A 17,382-nucleotide genomic window follows, 5' to 3' on the forward strand; every position below is an offset into this window, starting at 1 on the left:
GGATCAGCACCATCACCAACTCCAACAAGTCGGACACAATAGCTCCAGCCCTCATAGAAGATCTCATCCGAGATCGGCCTACAGTTTCAGGTAACCCTCGGAACACCCCTCATCGAGAAATCCCTGAGATGCCTCAAGGGATGCATTTCCCTCCACACAACTATTGGGAGAAACTCAACACCTCTTTAGGAGAATTGAGTTCTAACATGGAGCAACTGAGGATGGAGCACCAAGAGCACTCCAGTATCCTCCATGAAATCAGAGAGGACCAAAGAGCCATGAGGGAGGAGCAACAAAAGCAAGGAAGAGATATTGAGGAGCTTAAGCTCTCCATAGGATCTTCAAGAGGAAGAACTAGCCGTCGAAGGTGGACCCGTTCTTTAATTTCCTTGTTATTTGTTTTTCTGTTTTTCGTTTCCTTTGCTTTATGCTTTGTCTATGTTTGTGTATTTATTACATGATCATTAGTGTTTAGAGTCTATGTCTTAAAGTTATGAATGTTCCATGAATCTCGCACCTTTCTTAAATGAAAAATATTTCTATTTACAAAAGAACAAGAAGTACATGAATTTCGAATCCTATCTTGAAAATAGTTTAATTATTTTGATGTGGTCGCAATACTTTTTGTTTTCTGAATGAATGCTTGAACAGTGCATATTTTTTATAGTGAAGTTTATGAATGTTAAAATTGTTGGCTCTTGAAAGAATAATGAAAAAAAGAGAAATGTTATTCATAATCTGAAAAATCATGAAATTGATTCTTGAAGTAAGAAAAAGTAGTGAAAAACACAAGGCTTGCGAAAAAAATGGCAAAAAATAAAGAAAAAGAAAGAAAAAGAAAAAGCCAGTAACCCTTTAAACTAAAAGGCAAGGGTAAAAAAAAGGATCCAAGGCTTTGAGCATTAACGGATAGGAGGACTCAAAGGAATAAAATCCTGGCCTAGGCGGCTAAATCAAGCTGTCCCTAACCATGTCCTTGTGTCATGAAGGTCCAAGTGAAAAGCTTGAGACTGAGTGGTTAAAGTCGTGATCCAAAGCAAAAGAGTGTGCTTAAGAACTCTGGGCACCTCTAACTGGGGACTCTAGCAAAGCTGAGTCACAATCTGAAAAGGTTCACCCAGTTATGTGTCCGTGGCATTTATGTATCCGGTGGTAATACTGGAAGACAAAATGCTTAGGGTCACGACCAAGACTCATAAAGTAGCTGTGTTCAAGAAACAACATGCTAAACAAGGAGAATCAATAACACTATCTGAATTCTGAGTTCCTATGGATGCCAATCATCTTGAACTTCAAAGGATAAAGTGAGATGCCAAAACTGTTCAAAAGCAAAAAACTACTAGTCCCGCTCATCTAATTGGAACTAAGCTTCATTGATATTTTGAAATTTATTGTATATTCTCTTCTTTTTATCCTATTTTGTTTTCAGTTGCTTGGGGACAAGCAACAATTTAAGTTTGGTGTTGCGATAAGCGGATAATTTATACACTTTTTGTATTGTTTTTACATAGTTTCTAGTATGTTTTAGTTACTTTTTATTAGATTTTTATTAGCTTTTATGCAAAAATCACATTTTTGGAATTTACAATGAGTTTGTGTGTTTTTCTGTAATTTCAGATATTTTCTGGCTGAAATTGAGGGACCTGAGCAAAAATCTGATTCAGAGGCTGAGAAAGGACTACAGATGCTGTTGGATTCTGACCTCCCTACACTCAAACGCATTTTTCTGGGGCTACAAAAGTCCAATTGGTGCGCTCTAAATTGGGCTGAAAAGCTAACATCTTGGGATTTCCAGAAATATACAATGGTCCATACTTTGCCTGAGATTTGATGGCCCAAACTGGCGTTCAAACGCCAGCCAGAGACCATTTGCTGGCGTAAAACGCCGGAACTGGCACCAGGACTGGAGTTAAACGCCCAAACTGGCATCCAAGCTGGCGTTTAACTCCAGAAAAGACCTATGCATGTGTAAAGCTCAATGCTCAGCCCAAGCACACACCAAGTGGGCCCTGGAAGTGGATTTCTGCACTATCTGCACTTTGTTACCTATTTTCTGTAATCATTAGTAACTAGTTTAGTATAAATAGCACTTTTTCCTCTTGTATTCGAAGCTTTTGATGAACTTCATGCTTGGCTTGCCTCACGGCCATGCCTAGGCTATTTTCTCTTATGTATTTTCCAATGGTGGAGTTTCTACACCTCACAGATTAAGGTGCGGAGCTCTGCTATTCTTCATGAATTAATGCAAGTACTATTATTTCTCTTTCAATTCACGCTTAATTCTTCTCCAAGATATACTCTCGTACTTAATTCAGTTAAGTCAAAATGAAGGGTTGACCCATGACAATCACCCACTATCTTTGTTACCCGCTTAGCCAAGATCCGCGTGCCTGACAACCACAAGCGGTCTACATGATGTTCAACATAGTCATTGGATGACAGTCGGAGTATAGTCTCTTGGGCTCTGATCCACAGATTTGACTTGCCTCTCCTGACAACAGAGCATTTGAATCTGTGAGATTAGAACCTTCGTGGTATAGGCTAGAACCAATTGGCAGCATTTTTGAGATCCGGAAAGTCTAAACCTTGTCTGTGGTATTCCGAGTTGGATATGGGACGGGAGCACACATGATTGAATGAAGACAATAGGAAAGCAGAGGTTCAGAAGCAACAAAGCATCTCCAAACTCTTATATGAAATTCCCACCAATGAATTACATAAGTATCTTTATTTTAATTTGCGTTTTACTTATCTTTCAATTATCAAAACTTTTAACCAATTGAATCCGCCTGACTAAGATTTACAAGATGACCATAGCTTGCTTCAAGCCGGCAATCTCCATGGGATCGACCCTTACTCGCGTAAGGTTTTATTACTTGTACGACCCAGTGCACTTGCTAGTTAGTTGTACCGGAGTTGTGAAAAGTGTGATCACAATTCTGTGCACCAGTACGCGTGCATGACGCGTACGCGTGGGTGTGAATAGCGCTCGCAAGCCAAGAGCACTATGCTCTCTTTCAACAAGCATCTGTGACAATTTTCAAATTTGGGATTCAAAGTTGGCAATCGACACGTACCCGTGGGGGTGATTTTTTTTGTGGAAAAGCATGCAAACGCGTGGATGGAGCAGCAGCGTGGAATTGGCATTGTGCAATCCATGCGTACGCGTGGGTGACACGTATGCGTGGCAGAGCACTCTTATTGCGAGCGGTACGCTCGAATGGTGAACACTGTAAAGGACGGGTACGCGTGTGTGACGCGTATGCATCGATGACCCAAAATGTAAAGGACGCGCAAGTGCAGTAGACGCGTACGCGTCGGTGAACGAGCGCTATGCTGCTTTTAGGAGTGCTATGTTCTCCTGAAGCTGACCTCCACCATACCAACTGAAGACCCATTCTAACCCACTTCAACCAAGGGCAAAAGCCGACATCCAAGTACGCTGAAGACCCATTTTTTGGGACGAGAAAGGAGTATAAATAGAAGAAGGTTTAAAGAGAAAAAGAGGGGGCAGCAGTAGGAGTAGGAATAGAATAGAGGCTGAGGCTGAAGGACTAGAGACTCCAGAGCTGTCTTGGAGGATTAGAGACTCTAGAGAGCTTAGTTTAGAGTTCTATTTCTGTTGATACACATTTTCTTCATTGCAAATTTACATTTCAGCTTGTACTAAGTTTTGTTTCTATGCAAATTTCAATTTCCTGCACCTTTATTCTTCTACCAATTTACATTTCCGTTCATGTTCATCAGTTTGATTTACTTTCCTGCCAATTTAGTTTCTCTGCACTTGTTTTTTGAGCTATGATCCACTGAACCCTAATTCATTAGGGGGAGGAGCTCTATTTCAATTCACATGATTAAGTGAACATCTTCTTCTTCTTAATTCATCTGGATAACTAAGAAATAACTTCTGTTTTGATTAAGATTCATTCACTCCAGAAGAAGGTTTGAATCTGTGAATTTCTATGTGAGCCTCGAAAGGGGAATCATGGAAATTAAAGCTGAAGCTCTTTTTCTCACAGCCCTCTTGATTAACACCATTCGGGAGGAATTGAGATCTTGAGAGTTTGTGTGGCTTATGGATAAGAGAAAATGCTTAACCTCTTCTCAAGACAATTGGATCAAGGAATTGGCAAGATTGATTGTGATTAGAGAGATTAGATTGCCAAGGAATTGGGATCCAATCAATTTCAATCTACCAAAGATCTATTCATATGATTGAGAAAAAAGTTGAGATCTATTTAATTCATGATGGATTATGATACCTCCAATCCCTAATGAATCTTTATCTCTGTTATTTCTGTTCCATTTAATTTTCCAGCACCCAATCCCTTTACATTTGATGCAATTTACATTCTGCAATTTAAATTCCTTGAACTTTACCTTCTGATTATCTGTTTCACTCAATTGACCACTGTTAGCTTAACTAAATTTGTCACCTAACTAAAATTGTTTGATCCATCAATCCCTGTGGGATCGACCTCACTTTTGTGAGTTTTACTACTTGATGCGACCCGGTATACTTGCCGGTTAGTTTGTGCGTAAATCGATTTATCGTCATCAACAGAGCATATTGGGCAACAAAGTTCCTGAACTTTGATGCCAAAGCTGCAGGAGAAAAGAGGCCCATTCAACTGAATAAGTTTGATGAATTCAGAAAGCTTATGAGAATGCCAAGCTCTACAAAGATAAGAAAAAGATGTGGCATGACAAAAATAGCTACTAGAGCATTTGAGTCAGGGCAGAAAGTCTTATTGTTTAACTCAAGGCTCAAGCTCTTTTTTGGGAAGTTGAAGTTCCGGTGGTCAGGACCGTTTGTGGTGACCAGAGTATCTCAGTTTGGTCATGTGGAGCTCCAGGAAGAGAACTCTAATATGAGATTTACTCTCAATGGCCAGAGACTGAAGCACTATCTTGGAGGCGAGGTTGATCGTCAAAGGTCTGCTCATTTGCTGACTTAGCAGAGCTGACCGTCAAGTTAGTGACGTTAAAGAAGCGCTTGTTAGGAGGTAACCTAACTATCCGTATCCTTAGTTTACAGTTATTTTGATTTTTGAATTGTTTTTATTTCATTCTAGTTTTCTATAGTTTTTCTTCTTTTTTATGTGTGTTTTAGTCATGCAAAGTGTTGGAAACAGGAACACATGGAATCAAAAGGGAAAACAGCACACCTTGGAGAGAATTTGCTTCGGCTGCCCCGGCGCAAAATGCTGGACCTAGCGTTTGGCGCCATGTGGCACAATTTTCAAGGGGAGCTTACTGGAGGTGCGGTGCTAAACGCCCGACCTGGCGTTTAGCGCCACAAAGAACATAATTCGAGGAAACCCCACTGTGGAGGTGGTGCTAAACGCCAGGTTGGGTGTTTAGCACCAAGGAGCACACAACCCAAGAATTAGCCACTGTCTCAGTGGCGCCACTACAAGAAGAAAGGCCTGTCGGCACAGTTTTTTCTTGCCACGCTTTTAAAGTGTTCCCAAAAGTGGTCAATGGCCACGCTTTTGCGACGGTAGTTACTGATTTGTGATTTGGCTATGCTTTTTTTGCCACGCTTGAAAAGCGTGGCCATAGAGAAAAATTGGCATGCTTTTGCGAGGGTAGCCACTTATTTGAAATTTGGCCAAGCTTTTTTATTGCCAGGCTTGAAAAGTGTGGCCATAGAGGGAGATCGCACGCTTTTACAAGGGTGGCCACTTATTTGAAATTTGGCCACACTTGTTTTTTGCCATGCTTGAAAAGTGTGGCTAGTTTGTCTTTCAATATTCACTTTTTTAAAGTGTGCCCATATCCTGTGTTTATTTTGGCACCCTACAAAAGCGTGCTGATAGAGTTTCCTCCCCCAAAATTTAGTTTTCCACCTATTTTTTCCACACTTTACTTTGTTGTTCTAAGTTTTCAATTTTGACCTTAAAAGTGATAACAACAGCATACACTAGTTTTACATTGTTACCAAATTCACTTTTAACCCTAGACGTTTAGCACCAAGGTGGATACAATATGTGAAGCCTTCTCTGTCCCAGTGGTGGTAAACGTGAGTTCCAGCGTTTAGCACCAAAATTTTGTCCTCGAAGAAAAAAATTGAAAAACACGCTATCAGTGCTAAACGTCGACAGTAGCGCATCTAGGTCTGAACTGAAAGGGAATTTAAATTTTCAAGAAGAAGATACCATGGGACCCACTACCACCTCCCACTCACCATTCAGTTTTCCTCATCCCTACTATTCCCTTTCCCCTCTTTACCGTTACCCTAACCCCCTCTCTATTTAATTTTCCCAATTCCCATTCTCACCTACCCCAACCCCAACCCCCAATTAAATTCCATTTAATTTCACCCTCCCCCTTCCCTTTACCATAACCGAACCCCCTCCCCCTTCCTATATATCTACCCATTTACCCCACTCTTTCACCACAACAAACACAATACCCACTCTCTCATCACCACTCTAATCCCTTACTTCTTTTCACCAACCATATCCTCCCTAAATTTTATTTTACTATCCCCTATACTATCCTCCCCTCTCCACTATTATTTTCTTTTCCACTAACTCCCACAATTTACTTTCTTCTTCCCCTTAATTTCTTTTACTTTGCTCGAGGACGAGCAAATATTTTAAATTTGGTGTGGCCGCACCACTTTCCTTTTTCATTGATTATTATTCATGGCACCCAAGACGAGAGAGTCTTCCTCTAGGAAGAGGAAAGAGAAGGCCCAAGTGACCGGTCCATATGACTCAACCCGGTTCAGCTCCAAGGTCCACGAGGACCATTTTCATGAGATCACGGGATAAAAGAAGGTTATTTCAGAGGTCCGGTTTTATCTCAAGCTGGACGAGTATCCGAAGATTCAAGCTGAGATCCGGAGGAGGGGCTGGGATACATTATGCAACCTAGTTGCCGAGGTGGGCCAACTGATAGTCTGAGTGTTTAATGCCAACGCTTGGATCACATACAATCATGTGAAAGGTGTAAATCCTAGCCCCAAGAACTGGCGCACGATGGTTAGAGGGCAGATCCTTGACTTTGGTCCACAGAGCGTGAGAGAGACACTCCGCCTACCACATAATGGGATTATGGTGACTCCTATACTGAGAAGGTCAACAGAGACCAGAGGCTGGAGCAGATACTTGCAGATATATGAATTTCAGGAGTCCAGTGGAGGTTCAACTCTGAGGGCCAGCCTTACTAGTTAGGGTGCATGATTTGCAGCCGATTGCTAGAGGGTAGTTGGAGTTTATTCAGCCCTCTATCATCCTGACGAGAAATTGTTCTGAGGTTACCAGAGACCGAGCAGTAATGATCCATTGTATCATGCTCGGGAATAAGGTGGAGGTGGAACGGGTGATTCCACAGGAGATCTATAGCATTGCTTCTAATGCCTCCACCCACGTCAAGCTGGTATTCCCACACCTTATCTATCGCATCTGTAATGCTGTCGAACTGCATATTGAGCATGATACACTCATCTCCATAGAGAAGCCTATCTCTGAGAAGACTCTGAAGTATGTTTGGTGGTATGCTAAAGCCCCGAGGGAGGAGACAGTTCAACCACCTCATCTAGAGTAGCCAGTGATGCCTCAGGGACAATATTTTCCTTCACAGGAGTATTGGCAGCAGTTGACCTCATCTATTGATCAGCTGAGGGTGAGTCATGAGGGCCACACTACCCTTCTTCAGCAGCTATTGGAGGAGCAGTAGAGTCAGCGACAGGAGCTCTCACAGATGAAGTACGACTTTGGATTTGAGAGAGGATTCCCAGGAGCTCCATCAGAGGGAGGAGGCAGCCACCAGGACGATTGAGATGGTTGAGTTCTTTTATGTTATTTTCCTATTTTTGCTTTTATTTTATTATTTCTTGTTTTCTGTTATATGTTTTCAATCCTTTGCACAAGATATAATGCATGAGAACTTGAGTTTATATTCTGAATTGTCTTATTTATCTTGATGTGGTGTATTTATTTGTGGTTTTGAATGCATGAAAAGAATAGTGCATATTTGATCTTGAGTTTAAAGTGTTGATTCTTGAAGTACAGGAATTTAGAAAAATATTATGAATTCTCTAAATTAAAAAAGAAATTGATCCTTGAAGCAAAAGAAACAGCAAAAAGAAAAAGAAAATAAAAAGCAAGGCCCAAGGCTCTGAGCATCAATGGCTAGGAAGGTTAACTATGATCAAAAGCTCAAAAGAGTTGTTTTTCTAGCCATATTCTTGTGGTGTGAATATGTTGAGTAAAACTTGAGACAGAACACTTAGATTCAAAGCCAACTGCAAACAAAGAGTATGCCAAAAGCTTTGAGCATCACTGACTAGGAAATTGCAAAAGAAAAACTCAAAACTCAAAGAGTTGTCTAGTTAAGTGCTTATGGTGTTTTTGTGTCAAGTAAATCTTGAGACAAAATATTTAGAGTCACGGCTAGGCTCAAGGTGCAAAGCACCAAAGAAAAGAAAAAAATGCTGTGTTTAAGGATTGATCAGAGGTTAAAAAGAAGAGAATTCAAAATATTATCTGGGTTCAAGTTCTGAAGGACATTAACATTCCTAAGCTTCAAAGGATAGTGAGATGCCGAAACTGTTCCAGACCACAGTGTCATTAAACCCACTCAGAAAAAAAAAAGAGACAAGAGCTCAACTAAAAACTCAACTCTTAGGCAAACCACTTCTCAAGTTCACATTGTTTTCAGTTGCTTGAGGATAAGAAAAAAATTCAAGTTTGGTCTTGTGAAGCGTGAGCATCTTTTTTATATTTTTTTATTTTAGATATGAATTATTCAGTTTTATTGAGATCTTAGTGTTTGAAGCCTATTTGGATGCTACTTTAAGGCGCATTGTGGTTTTATTTATTTTAGGAAAAATCCAAGCGAGTTTGACAAAGTTCGTGTAGAAGAAAAAAGAGAAGATTTGACTCTATTAAGCTAGTGCCAAATGCCGCTATCTGGCATTTGGTGCCAGGCACCTCGTAGCACGTGCAAGCCTTCTGTTGGGTTGGACCCAGAGTTTAGCGCCAGGTACTTCATAAAATGTGCCAGAACCACACGCTAGTGGCGTTAAACGCTGAGCTTGGTGTTTAGTGCCAGGAAGACAACAATGCCACAATTCTTCTCTGCCTCAGCAGCGCTAAACGTCGAGCTAGGCGTTTAGCGCCAGTAGTGCATATTTGGATTACACAGAAGGTCTTCGTTGGCTTGGTTTTAGTTTTTATTTATTAATTTTATTTTTTTCATTATTATTAAAACAAAACATGATCTTTTAGGGTTGAGATTTTTTTTAAAAAAAAATATTTTCAAATCAATTAGGTTAGATATAAAAGGAGAAAAGATTCAGTCATTCAACCTCTCTTCTCCTCTCTCTCTTTCTCATTCTGCACTGTACACACTTTTGGAATCCTAGTTTTCTCTAAGCCATGAGGAACTAAACCTCCTTTGTTAAGGTTAGGAGCTCTGTTTATTTTAATGGAATAACACTATTGTCATTCTACTATGATTTATGTATTGATTCAAATTTAAGGTTTACTTTTGTAATTCATCTTAGGAATTATAGTATATTAAAAGATAACTCTTTTTCTACTTGAATTCTTGTTGAATCTTGGAAAAGTTAATTCACTTGAATAACAGTTTGAAAGTATTTTCTCATAATTCTCTAATTGTTTGGACTTAACATGATACGTGACATATAATAACCTTATCTCTTGGTATTTAGGGTTTGTGTGGCTAATAAGCTAGAATTGGACTTAAAACTTTAATCTAAATTAAGTGACCAAGTGATGCGCATAAACTTGTTATGCTACGATTTTAGGAAATTGCACAAACGGCAAAATTCCTTCCGGCAAGTGCACCGGTTATCGTCAAGTAAAAACTCACAATAGAGTGAGGTCGAATCCCACAAGGATTGGTTGAATGAGCAATTCGAATTAGAAGTTTGATTAGTTGAGCGGAATCAACTTTTAGATGTGAATTGCATAAAGTAAATATGCAGGAAACGTAAATTGCAAGGAATTGAAATTGCATAAACTTAAATTGCGAGAATTAAGGTGCGAGAAAGTAAATTGCTGAAATCAAAAGGGATGGGGGTGCTTGCATGAAATTAATGGCAGAATGTAAAAGAAAGTGTAGATCAGAAATGGGGAGTTCATTGGGGTCAGGAGATATTGAAATCTCCGAATCAAAACAACTTCATCTCTTCCTCAACCAATGCATTCATTGAATCTTGCTTGGCAATCTTATATGATTGGATCCCAATTCCTTGGCTCACCAATTCTCTCTAAAAACAAACAAATTCCCAATCCCTTGGTTTAAATGTTCATAAGAAGAGATGATGCTCGATCACTGATTATACCACACAGTTTCATGAACCACAATTTGGTAGGATTACATGTCACAATATCCATCCAAACCCCAATTCAATTCACTGTGAGAAAGCTTCTCTAGCATGAATCCATCATTCCTTTCCCAAGGTTCCGAAGGATTTCAATTATGGGTAGTTTCTTTCCCAAGACAACTACCCAATGGAGTTAGATCGAGAAGCTTTCTAACAAAATTCAAGAGAAAAGATTGAAGAAGAAGATAAAACTATTATTGATTCATTGAATTACAATAGAGCTCCCTAACCCAATGAAAGGGGTTTAGTGAGTCATAGCTCTGAATTCAATTACAAAGATGAAAAAAAAAGTTCCCCAGTGTAAAAAAAAGTTCTAACTAACTTAAATTCTATCCTATTTATACACTTTCTAAATTGAGCTTCTGTTGTGTTCCTTGGGCTTTGAGGCCTTTCCCTGAATTCCTTTTGCTTTTGGGTTTATGGTCCATAATCCTGATGAGGCTGTGATTCAAATCTGTAACATTCATTGAGCAAACTTAGTGATAAACAAGTAATGACACAAGACTCAACAAATGGATGCTCCAGACTCATCAATTCTTCAAGCCCAATCCCATAAACCATGATATTCAATTGGGTTTCATACCATAATACGTTTAAGTTAATATTTGTGCTCAAATGCTAACTTAAACTTCAATATATTTGGCCCAGAAACCCTTTCAAGGAGTGGCGTTTCAGTTGAAGTTTAAGTTTCAGTTTAAGGTTAAACTGAAACTTAAACTTGGAATTGGAAGAAAGCAACCCAGGAGTGTAATTAATCGAACACGTTTAAGCTTCAGTTTAAGGTTAAACTGAAGCTTAAACGTGGAAATGAAGATTGCAACCCTGGAGGCAATTCTGGTCGAACACGTTTAAGCTCCAGTTTGAGGTCAAACTGGAGCTTAAACGTGGAAATGAGAAGGCAACCCTGGAGGAGCAAAAACGCCGAACACGTTTAAGCTCCAGTTTGAGGTCAAACTGGAGCTTAAACGTGGGAATGAAGAAGGTAGCCCAGGAGTGTAATTAATCGAACACGTTTAAGCTCCAGTTTGAGGTCAAACTGGAGCTTAAACGTGGAAATGGCTTCCTGGTGCATAATGTGGTTCGAACACATTTAACCTCCAGTTTGAGGTTAAACTGGAGGTTAAACGTGGAAATGCTCCCTTTGTGCCATTCTCATTCTAGCGTTTAACCTTCAGTTTGAGGTTAAACTGGAGGTTAAACGCCAGTTTCCTCTTTTCTCAGCTTTTATGATTCTGGCGTTTAACCTTCAGTTTAACCTTAAACTGAAGGTTAAACGCCACTTTCAGCTTTTGGTGCATTTCTTATTCTGGCGTTTAACTTCCAGTTTAAGGTTAAACTGGAGGTTAAACGCCAGTTTCAGCATCATATGGCTTGGCACATGTGATCTTCAAGCTTCCTTTATTGATTTTGTTGCTTCTTTGCCTAGCCTCTTCTTCCCTGAAATCATCCAAACAATTGCATCAAAGTCTTGCAAAATTTCATGAGAAATCTTCCATTCATAGCATTCAAGTAATATAACTAAATCTCATGGAATTTGCATCAAAATTATACTGCTTGGATGATTCATTACTTTGTTGTTCATTTAATCATTCTTGGTTACTTTAAGCTCAAGAAAATGCATAAAACAACTAAAACTAACATAAAAATGCTAGTGAAACTAGCCTAAGATGCCTTGGCATCACAACACCAAACTTAATACTTGCTTGTCCCTAAGCAAGTCCTGAGATATTTGAGAAGAAAAGATGAAACAGAAAGCAATTACATTGGCTATATTAGCAAGCATTTGAAGTTCATCAGAAGGGTTTTATGCAGAAAGTTGCAGCATCACTTTTTCATTCTTATCAGGGAGGATTATCACTTTTTCATTGCATCCATCAAACACTGCTATGGCCTCTTGTTATTTTTATGTCCTTGGCACTTTTTCTTTCTTTGTTTTTTTTTTTCCTTTTTCTTAGAGCTCCTTTGCTCCTTGTTTGCTTAGTGTCATGTGTTGCACAAGCCTTTGGCATTTTCTTTTTCTTATCAGTGCAGTACACATATCCACTACAGGCATTTTAGTTCACATTTCTTTTTGAGACATTGGTGCCCAGCACCTCTTTGTGTAACTAAATGTTTTGTAGCTAGGTTGCTCTTGATAATGGACTTTTGGTTGATAATCCCGGGTTAGTTAACCCAAGTTACCAAGTGTTGAAACACTCCACAGAACCTATTCATCCAAGCAGATCTTAGTACATAAACACCACAGGCATATGTCTCAAAAGTTCAAACCATTGGTGCCTAACTTTATTTTCTTAATTCTTTTGCTTTTTGGTTGCCCTTTTTCAGTGGCTTTTCTTCTTCTTTTTCTTTCTTTTTCATGGCCAAAGACATTTATTCATCAAGATCCATAGACAGTATTTAACTTCTACACAAAAATTGATAATTCTACACTCAATTTCCAGTGAGCTAACTAAACAATCAAGCATGCATACCACCACTTAATTCTACTTGATTTGTCACTAATTGAGCCAAGTTACTTTTGTTCAAACTTTTCTTTTAATTTTTGGAAACAGAACAAGCATGGCAAGCATTTATTTAAGAAGGTGGAGTTATATCCAAACATCTAGGTATTCATTTTATTCAAAGCAATAAACCAACACTCATACCAAAAACTTCACATTCCAGAAAGATTCAACAATTACAGTTTACACCAGAACAAGCATGCTTTTGTTTGCCTTTTAAAGAATGGTCAAGGAGCAACACCACCTTGTGAAATTTCCTGTTTTCTCTTTGCTGCCAGGAAACAATTTGATTTCTCCTTCTTCTCCTAGTTGTTGCTTCATGTTCTTTCTAAGATCCATGTTCCTTTCCTGCAAAGAGTGATGAAGTTGCTTGCTTCTCAAGCACTTGAGTGGTTAGCTCAACTATATATGGGCAAGTGTCTGAGTCTTAAGTTGGTGTGTGAACACCAAACTTAGTCTCCTACTCACTTCTCTGTTCTTTGAATCCTTGAGTTTTCCTTGGAATGAAGTTGCTGCTAAGGATTTTAAGCATTTCTGTGATTGCTTAGAATGGTTGTTCCTTTCATATAATTCAAGGTTGTTGTGTTCAATTGATCTTTATGGTGGAACACCAAACTTAGAGTCACACATTCCCCTTTGAATTATTGATCCACAAATTCATTGTTTGGTGTTAAACACAAAACTTAATTCTTTGCAATGCACAGAAACTACTTTACCCCTTTTTTTTTATTGAAACAAAGAAAAGAGACCGCAAAAGAGTATTACCTCAGGTTGGGTTGCCTCCCAACAAGCGCTTCTTTAACGTCACTAGCTTGACGGTTGTTCCTCAGTTGAGGTGATATTTAACCTTGTCCTTCTCCTCCATTCTTATCTTTCCTTTTGTACCTGCACAAACAAACAAATTTGCTATTATTTTTCGGTCCATGCGAATAATGAATAGTACTTGCACATGTTTTTCATTCTTTTTGAATTGTAAATCAATGATTGTCTTCATGAGCTTATAGCCGTGACCTTTGTATGTATGCACACTTATTATTGGACACCAAACTTAGTGTTTGGTAATGTCTTCTGATGATATGAAATCCATGTTGGTTATCCTTAATAATTGTGCATAATTCTAATAAATCATAGTCACTTTGGCTCTTTGATCCTAAACAATTTTACCACCTAAAGTAATTGAAATCAAAGTATTAAGACGTGCAAATGGTATACTTGTCATGAATTTCTAAATCCAAAGGAACTTCTTGCTTTTCATTAACTGTGTTCAAAAGGAACACCAAACTTAATGTTTGGTTGTGCACCTTGAAAGATTGAATACAATTTGAATAAGATTTGGGGTGCCTTCGGGCACACCAAACTTAGAGACCAATTGTATTTTACATGCAATGTTTAGTGCACCTTATCAACAGTTGTTCCTGAGGATTCAAGTTCATGCATAAGAAACCATGCTTTATTAGATGCAGAGCAAAACAATAAAGAGTAAGGATACTAAAGCATGGGTTGCCTCCCATGAAGCGCTTCTTTAACGTCACTAGCTTGACGGTTGTCCCTTGTTAGGGTGGATTGTAGTGCTTGATGTCCTCTCCTCTCACTATGGAAACATCCCCATTTGATTCTTTAATGATTTCCAAATGTTCCATAGAAAGAACTTTCTTGATTGTGAACACTTGAGGGAGCTGAGAAGGAATGGGTTTGAGGACAGGTGAGATTGGCAGATAATGACTTGATATCACTTTATCTCCCGGAGAGAAACCTTCAGTGGAAATTTTCTTGTTTCTCCACCCTCTTGGCAATTTCTTTCCAATTCTTCCCTCTCTCTTGAGGATTTCGTCATTGACCCTTATGCTAGGAGGGCCCTTTTGATCTGTTTCTATTGATTCTTGTGGCTTTAACTCATGCAATTCTTGTTTGCCTTCAAAGGATTGTTTTAGAGTTTCAGCTGCTAGATTGCTTTCTTCCAAACACAGATGGCTACTATCATCCTTAGGCTTTTCAGGCTCTGGTTCAGGCTCAGATACAGGTTTGAAAACATGGAAAATGAGCTGTTCATCATGTATTCTCAAAATTAGCTCTCCTTGTTCTACATCTATGAGCGCTCTAGCAGTGGCTAGAAATGGCCTTCCCAGAATGATAGGGTGTAGGTAGCTTTCCTCCATGTCCAAAATGACAAAGTCTGTGGGGAAGAAATAATTTCCCACTTTCACCAGCACATTCTCAACTACCCCTTCAGCTTGCTTTTGCGTTTTGTCAGCCAGTTGTATGATTACATCAGTGGATCTCACCTCATTCAGTTGTAGCCTTCTCATAAGAGTCAAAGGCATCATATTTATGCTAGCTCCTAGATCACAGAATCCTCTGTCAATTTTTGTTTCCCCTATGATGCAGGGGATATGAAAACCACCTGGGTCTGTTTTCTTAGATACCATATCCTTCTTGATGAGTGCACTGCATTCTTTGTTCATTATTACAGTTTGTCCTTCCATCAAAACTCTTTTCTTGCTCAGCAATTCCTTCAAATACTTGATATGTGTAGGCATCTGCTGGAGAATCTCAAGAAAGGGAATATTGATATGGAGAGACTTAAATGTCTCTAAGAACCTTGAATATGTTTTCCCTTTTTCACCTACTCCTAACCTCTGAGGAAATGGTGCTTTTGGTTGGTATGTTCCCAGCATGCCTTCCTTTTGCAATTCTTTGGCTTGCTCAGTTTCACTTTCCTGCTTAGCTTCTTCCACACCTTCTTTCAAGATTTCTAGCTCCTTTTCTGAGGGTCTGATTCCTTCTTCTTCTGAGACTTCTTTCAACATGGTGATGACCTTGCATTCTTCCCATCTTACTCCCTTTTGTTCCCCTTTAGGATTCTTTTCTGTGTCACTAGGGAACACTGCAGTTGACTTGGGGGCCTGTTGAGATAGCTCTCCTACCCGAGACTCCATCCTCTTGAGTTTTTCACCATGGTCCCTTAAGGTAGCTCTCACATCATCCCTGAAGCTTTTCAACTCATTTATGTCATGACCCATGTTTGCTAGTATTCCTTCTATCCTGTTTAATTGATCTTGAAATTGTTGGTTCGGATTAGGTTGGGCAGGTTGATTATTTTGGCCATGATATGTTGGTTGGGAGTAAGTGTTTTGTGTGGTTTGGTGTGGTCTTTGGTTGGAGTTTTGGTATGTGGAATTGTTATGTTGGTTGTGGTTGTAAGGTTTGTGGTTTTGGGGTTGGGTTTGCTGGTTTCCCCACCCAAAGTTTGGGTGGTTTTTCCATCCTGGGTTGTAAGTGTTGGAATGTGGATCATATGATTGCCTTTGTTGATTTCCCACATAGTTGGCCTCTTCCCAATCACCTCCTTCAATGCTTACTTCCTCTTGATCTTGTGTGTGTATTGTAGCCACTTGCTTTGTGTCTAATTTCCTTGTGAGCTCTGCTAGTTGCTTGGCAAACACCTTGTTTTGAGCTAGAATTGTATCAACATGGTTCAGCTCTATGACTCCCTTAGTGTTGTGTCTCTCTGAAGCATAGTAGTACTCATTCTCAGCCACTGTCTCAATCACTTCAATGGCTTCTTCCACAGTCTTTTTCCTGTTCAATGAACCTCCTGATGAATGGTCTACAGCCTTCCTTGATTCATAAGAAAGTCCATCATAGAAAATATGCAATTGAACCCAGTCAGGAAACATGTTTGGTGGGCATTTCCTTGTCAATTCTTTGAACCTCTCCCATGCCTCATAAAGCGTCTCACCATCTTGTTGTCTAAAGGTCTGAACCTCAGATCGAAGCCTATTGACCTTTTGTGGGGGGTAGAAACGTGCCAGAAACTTGCTCTCCACCTCATCCCAGGTTGTTAGGCTGTCCCTTGGGAATGATTCCAGCCACTTAGCTGCCTTGTCCCTAAGTGAAAATGGGAACAAGAGCAGTTTATAGGCATCTTCCTGGACTCCATTGGACTTCACAGTGTCACAAATTCTCAGGAATTTGGTGAGATGTTGGTTTGGATCTTCATTAGCACTCCCACCAAATGAACAATGGTCCTCCACCAGTGATATTAGCTGTGGTTTGAGTTCAAAATTGTTGGCCTGAATGGGTGGTTTCTGAATGCTGCTACCACAATTCCCAGAGGTTGGGTTTATGTATGAACCAAGAACCCTCCTCTCAGGAATGGCATTGTTTCCATCATCCCTCTCATGGTTGTGAAATTCTCTATCCATGTTGAGATCTAGAGCTTTCTCAAAGTTGTCCTCAGATTCTCCTTCAGATTCCTCTTCTCTCAGTACTCTCTTCCCTCTTGCTTCCCTTCTACGTCTATGAAGGGTCCTCTCTGGTTCGGTATATGGAGGAGTTGATGTCTCTCCTCTTCTACCTGTCATACAAGAACACACCACAAGCAACAAACAGGTGGAATACTCTTGGTTAATGGAAGAGTATGGTTAGAGCAGTTGAGGAATTAATTCAAATAGTTAGTGGGTCAGCGAGTTAGTTGCTTGAATTTAAAGGCATAAGAAAGAAAAAGCAGATAAC

At 39.5% G+C, this 17,382-nt stretch overlaps 1 non-coding gene across 1 annotated transcript; it reads left to right on the forward strand.

The window, feature by feature from the left end:
• Positions 1–16,542: 16,542 nt before the first annotated feature.
• LOC130972724 (small nucleolar RNA R71) lies at positions 16,543–16,646 on the forward strand. The gene has a single exon (XR_009083886.1). It is a non-coding gene; the product is annotated as a small nucleolar RNA R71 (small nucleolar RNA).
• Positions 16,647–17,382: the final 736 nt, after the last annotated feature.

Source organism: Arachis stenosperma, chromosome 3, assembly GCF_014773155.1.
Source record: "Arachis stenosperma cultivar V10309 chromosome 3, arast.V10309.gnm1.PFL2, whole genome shotgun sequence".
Classification (NCBI taxonomy): Eukaryota; Viridiplantae; Streptophyta; class Magnoliopsida; order Fabales; family Fabaceae; genus Arachis; species Arachis stenosperma.